The following is a 7,031-nucleotide window of genomic DNA, read 5'->3' as shown; positions in this document are numbered from 1 at the left end:
CTAGTTAGCCATATCTCTGAATCGAGCCATTTGATCTGGAGACATCCATATGAATATCTCCTACAACTCCTCATGGAGACATCCGTGTAAATATCTCCTACAACTTCTCGTTGCTCATCCATCGACTCATTTTGCTCTCCAAATATCGTCAAAGGTAACCTGCATAGACAAAAAAATGATGTTAGCATAATCAATATAAAGATTCAAGTAAAGCATAGTAATAGAACTCTGAAAAAAATGATGTTACTGAAAATGCATATTCTAGAGTGCCCTTAAAAGTGATTCATCAACGAATTGAGTAGGTGGATGCTACAAGTATGACGTAGCCTATGGTCCCATGTCAATCTCGTGGCACAACTCTGTGTATACTAGAAGATCTATAGATAGGTCACCACAAAAGGAGGAGTCCACTTCATTCTCAAAGAATTCTTGGCCTCCTGTCTTTCCGTCATCATAACCCGAATCTACCTCCTCTACAAGCTCCAAGCCCTCTTCGACCTCCACCCCTTGCAATATCGACCCCTCCACCTGCATACTCTCCTCATCTACACTAGGAACATTGCTTTCATCATACACTCTCGCATTCCGAGGAGCTGAAGGCAGAACATACCACCATCGAGGTTGTTGGGGGTTTGGATAGAAAATTACATGTTCAAAATCGCATATAAGAGTAATTCAACATTTGTGATTGTTCTTTGTCATGAAAAATTAAAAAATAAACAATTCATGCACTTGTTCACAATGGGTCGGCAAGACAAATGTATCGCGCAGATCCGTCCATCTTTTCTCGAAATCTATTTTGAGAAATCTATTTTGACAGTTGCCCCAGGTCCTTCCAATACCACTTTGAACCACTGTACATTGAATATGATCATGGAGAAGTGATGGTAATCCATTGAGATAACACTTTGCAAGTTCCCAAAGTACTCAATCTCATCTATAACAATCTTTGGATCCGTGGCTAGCTGTCGGCTCTCTTACTCAAACTTTGCCATGATACCACAATCCATTGAGCACATTTTGTCGATGCATTTGACGTGGAAATGTCACCCCTGGGACCACGCCGCACTGTATATTTTGTATTGTACATTGAAATGGTTAGATTAGTTGTCACATATAAAATCTAGATACAATAGCTTATAAAACATGCGGTCACATTTAAACTACATCCGCTCGAGAATTCCCACTCTTCGGTAGAGACCTCCACCCCTTCGCGAGAAGCTGTGATCAAAGCTCCATGTAACCATCGCATAAACATAAACCATGGTATCTCCTCCATGCCCTCAGGATATCAAATCGGTCGATGTGCGTACTACGTTGAAATTCCAATTGTGCTTCTTCTCGATCTTTCTTCGCATGCTCGTACCCTAGTGAGCCACGTCTCCATAAACATAAATTGCGGCATCTCCTCCATGCCCTCAGGATATCAGATCGGTCGATCGCAAGACTGCGTCGAAATTCCTATCACGCTTCTTCCTAATCTTTCCTGGCCTACTACCTAGCAAGCCACGTCTCCATGGATGCATGATGCAACATACAAAAACGATTCACTTTCTCCTCTATTGCAGCATCCATCCTTTTTTCTACTCCATTTTCAACCACCATATCTCCGGTCAGTCTATCATTGTCCTTTAGTGACCAAAGCATATTGTTGTCTGAATCCACCATTGGTAGCCCACTGTGAAACATGCACTAACGCCTCTAAAACCGGCAAACCTTCAGCCATGCTACCTTTTGACCAAGCTCGTCACACAAATCCTTTCAGGGTTTTTATAAAGCGCTCCAAGAAGAACATCCATCACGTATGAACGGGTCCCATAATCTCCACTTCATCTACAAGATGCACCAGGAGGTAGGTTTGTATCGTGAGCATGTTGGTGGGCAGGTACTTCTCAAAGAGACAAACCGTCTCCCACCTTGCGAATTCAATAGGGGATGTCTTGATCTCGTTCTATGAAATCCATTGCACTAAATTTGACAACTTGTAAATCACCTCGTGTATTTCTAGAGTAAACCATCACGCAATCTCAATCGGTAGTACAAACTGCTACAAATGAAGAAGCATTATGAACACCAACTAGACACTAAATAGCAAAATACGTAGGCCACTTACAATCGAGGCCAGTACCAACCTGATATATCTTATGCCAATCATGGCATTATAGCGCTGATAGTTAGTCGCCTTTGGAAAAAGTGAATTGAGGGAACGCATAATACCCATCAGGGTGCGAATAGACGTGATAATTTGTTTCACAATGCACTCGTCTTTAGTGGACAGAACCCAAGGAGCGTGAGGTAGCCACAAGCAACCATCAGTTCTCGACAGTGGCCAAAGCGCCTCCATCTTGCCTATCTCCTTCAAATCCATTCGTGCCCCTGCAATGTCTCTCTTTCCTGTGATGTAGTCCCATAATAAGCTGCCCACATTCCATGGCATCAATGCATTGATCATTGCCTCCATCTCACGCTCCAAGATTGGAGGAAGGTCAGAAAGGCTGACTGTATCCTTTGGTATTGAGGGTATAGACTAAGTCGCGCCTTCCAAGTGGTGGATTGGCTCAGGCACTCCATCCATCGCACATGCCCATGAACTCTTCTAATTGGCCGTAATAGGTGCATTCCGTCTTCGGATGAGACGTCATCTCCCTGTGGGGGAAGGGCAAGAAGCGAGCTTTTCGAGCGAGCATTTAAGCAAGCTTTTCTGGGCAACCTCCATTTCTTGTTCCACATATTCCACTTATTCCTCCTATTCTCTTCTGCACATATTAAGCACCACTACCACCCCTACTCCCACTACCATCTCCGTCACCACCACCACCTCTACTGCCACCTCCATCGCTTTCACCACTACCTCCCCTCCCATGTTTCTCCCCCCATGTTAATTAAGGTCTGTCTCTCTCTCTCTCTCTCTCTCCCCCCATCTTCCACCCATTATTCTCTCTCTATTTTCTCTCCTCCCCATCTCCCTCTCTCTCACTCACACACACACACACACGCTCTCTCACTCACACACACACACGCTCTCTCTCTCTCTCTCTCTCTCTCTCTCTCTCTCTCTCTCTCTCTCGGCAACTTCTCGCTTCTCCCTCTCTTACACTCACTTTCTCTCTCACTTGTTCTCTCTCTCCTTGTGTCGCTCACAAATACATATACACCCACTCTCTCTCTATTCCTCTTTCCTTTCCCTCTCTCTTTCTCACTCTCACTCTCTCTCTCTATTGTGTCTCCTTCCCTCCCTCTCTCTCAAATATAGCAACTAAATAAAGCAACTAATGAATATTAGATCAGAGAGCACTAGACCAAATAAGCAACTCCTCTCTTTCTCCCCCTCTTACACACACACACACACACACACACACACACACACTCTCTCTCTCTCTCTCTCTCTCTCTCTCTCTCTCTCTCTCTCTCTCTCTCTCTCTCTCTCTCTCTCTCTCTTTCAGACAGACAAAGTGAGAGCTACTGTACTAGCCTCCAGCCAGACCTCCGGGCTCACACTACAGCAGGCTGAGGACTAGCGTACCCGACGCCGCACGAGGATCCGTGGGTTTCGGACCCCACAGCCACACCGACAGGAGATCCGGAGGATTCTTGATCTACATCGACAGCAGACTGAGATCCGACGACACTCGACACATTGGATCTCAGATCTCCAGTTTGCTCTTTCTCCACCGCCGATGTACCACATCCTGCATCCAGGAGGGATCACCTGCTATTAGCGACTTCGGCGACTGCTACTACATCCCAGGATAGTATATCTCCCTGCATCTGTTACATATACACATCGCACCACTTTATCACAGCCGACAGTTGTTCCCCTATCACAATCGACATTTGTTCCCCCTTTGTAGCCATTATCTGGAGTACTAGAGCTACATACGCACATACACATACACGACACTTATCACACTCATAGCACCGTATTTTCAGTTTCCAATTTTTAGCTTTTCATTCAGCACTTTTATTTTGGATAGCTGGACCTCATCAGTTGTATCACAGTTTGTCTCATAGACCAGTTTTGGTCTTTAGAAGACGTTAATATAACTTTCTTTCTTCTTTCTTTTCTCTCTCTCTCATGCCCTAACGAAGACACACACACACACACTCTCTCTCTCTATATATATATATATCTCTCTCTCTCTCTCGTGCGCTCACGAAGATACACATATACACACACTCTCTCTCTCTCTCAAATGGCAACCTCTCTACCCTCTTATTATTACAAGGGTCAAGGGTTTGCATGAGGTAAATTATCTTAAACACTTTTAGTTGTTAATATCAAGACAAAAAGAATATCGCATTGTTATCCCACACGCATATATACATTTACCTACCTCTCACTTTTATGTGCATGATTTGATATTATATCCTGATATATCACTTCTATTGTGCACACATAGGCAAAACTATGTTGCACATGTTTTCGCTAATTTCAATTGAGCATTATTGTGTGGACTTACTACAAGAGGATAGGTATCAAATAGTTTGTTACACTCACTGCAGTAACGTGAGATATCTATTGTTTTTCACTTTGTTTGAATAGTTAATATAGAAACAAAAATATTACCTCATTGTTACTCAATCCATTGTGCACACATACATTCACATGCATGCATGTTTCTACACTCCACCCTTTCCTAGATATTTTGCACATGCTTTGTTTACACATATTGTAGTATTGCAATTGAGGAAATGCCTATACATAATCTCTTTCACTTGCACATTCCTCTCTCTTTCTCCTCTTCCCTCTCATCCTCATTTTATTGCACGTGTAAATAAAAAGAATCTAATAATTTTGAAAGTACATATTTATCATGCACATCAAATATCAATCGAGTTCCTTTAATGGGGGGTGGAATTGGTGACCCCCAACAAAGTCTAAGACTAAACCACGGAAGCACGCTAGCTCGGTCAAGTAGGGAAGCATGTGCTCCAAAAGGATTGTGTCCATGGGGTTTCCCTCAAACGGGGGTGGGCATATAAAGGTGTTGGGTGGGCTCATCTATATCTTCTCCATGTTATCATCCACAAATAGTGTTATTGTTGGACTAAAGTATGGCCAATCAATGTTGTCAAAATATTTCATGAAAAGGGGCTTCATGTAACTCTTTCTAGTAGAAGTTGTTGTGGGAGTTGCTTTGGCACTTTCCTTGTCCATATTGGAATACAAAGGTTGGTGCTTGCTTTGATGACTTCACACATTCACTTCTAACCATTTGGAGTAGCTCACTTAAGTTGTCTTCCTTCATGGAGCTCTAGACGACAATGTCAAACAATGTAGATATTTCCTTCAAAAACCTGGCGAGCCCTAGCCGCAAAATCACCCAATACTTGCCCACTTCTAGGGGCTTCACTGGTAATGATCCCTTTTGCTTTGGCCGCCTATGTAGAAGCACCCCATTCATATCGAACACGATTAATTTTCGGGTTGTGGGAGGTAGTTGTACATGCACACGTGGAAGGGTGAGCACCCATGTATTGGTATGACGAAAAAGAACACTATATTACAATCAGATATTGTACAAGTTTACGTAAAAATGTTACATTTGCTCTTAGATATCTTCCATCTTCAATGAAGCGATACAGACATGCAATTAGTCTATTGGAATTTAGCACTACCGATACAAAGTCACCACATCCTGCATTGCAATCTAAAATGGTGTCCCCTTCTTTTGTGTACATTTGCAAGAACGAGCTCCAAAAAGACCTAGCACATTGCATTCCACCTACAATATTTGGTAGTCATATAATGTATTAGGAATCTACTAACTAGTTTAACAACATATCAACAATAATTTAACAACATTGGATCTCTTATTGACCTCTCATTGGGGATCTTGATGTATCTTGCACCCACTCATTCGCAGTAATGTCATCTTTTGTGAACTCTGGAGAGACGATTCCATTGTATGCAATATTTAAATGCATGTATGCTAGAACATATAGCACATTTACCTGCAAAAGATTGAAATACTAATTTTAGTAATTATACTCACTAAATGAAGCCAACAAGTGTGATATATAAACAGTATCTAGCATGAGCATATCATGACTTTAAAACTCTCACCTCTCTACCTCTAATGACACATACAGGTGTCTCACAATGAATAACCTGTGCCATGCGTAAGGCCCAACACTTTTGCCCTCTCTCCATCCGTCGGTGTCCATCCTCCACAACCTGCTCGATAAGCTCTACCATGGAGTGTGTTGTGGCAAGGAATAGTAACATCCCTGCGTCCTTGAGAACACGATCAGCCAAATACATGGCATCGACTAACTCTGCCTTAGTATGGGAGTTCCATGTCGGAATTCCATCCCCCAATCCATGCACGGCACTATCTTTAGGAAGACGAACCACCATGATATCACATGATGTGTTTGCGGTCTCTTCGTCAACCTTGACTATCTTATTTTGGTTGACCTCATCCAATGCCTCTACCAATCGAGAGAATGCCTCACTTGCCTGATCATTTCACAATACATGTCCGATCTCGAATGGGTCACATAGAATAGTATGCCACTCCACCTTTGCCATCATAGTGGCATGGGAGACAGCAACTTGCAAGGGATCTTCCATAGGGCTTTCAATGTTGTGGACCTCTGCACATTGACTCTTCGATTAGTAACATATTTTTCTTACTGACTGTTAATGATAGATAATATTCTTCTTGCATGTTTGTTTACTTGCATGTGTGGTTGGAACATCTTGCACCATTGTAGCTTCGTGGGAAACGACGTCTTGCAAGTGGAATTCTATGTGACTTTCAATATGGCCCTCTGTGTGTGATAAATTCATAATTAGCAACATATTTTTTGTTCAAAATGTTATTATAGATAGTATTATTGAGACACTTTAGTTCACCAGTGTTTATGGCTAGCACATCCTCCAGCATTATAGGTTGAAAATAAAAAATTGTATCCCCCTCTACAAAAATATAGACCATTCTTATTGGCATTGTATTGTGGGAAAAAAAAACCACGAGTCACGCTTGTTTACCGATAGTTGCCACGTCCCCTAGCACAGCTAGTCC

This window comes from Lygodium microphyllum, chromosome 21 (assembly GCF_053477565.2).
Source record: "Lygodium microphyllum isolate KBCC chromosome 21, Lygodium_microphyllum_v1.1.10, whole genome shotgun sequence".
Classification (NCBI taxonomy): domain Eukaryota; kingdom Viridiplantae; phylum Streptophyta; class Polypodiopsida; order Schizaeales; family Lygodiaceae; genus Lygodium; species Lygodium microphyllum.
Note: the sequence above shows the minus strand (reverse complement) of the source record.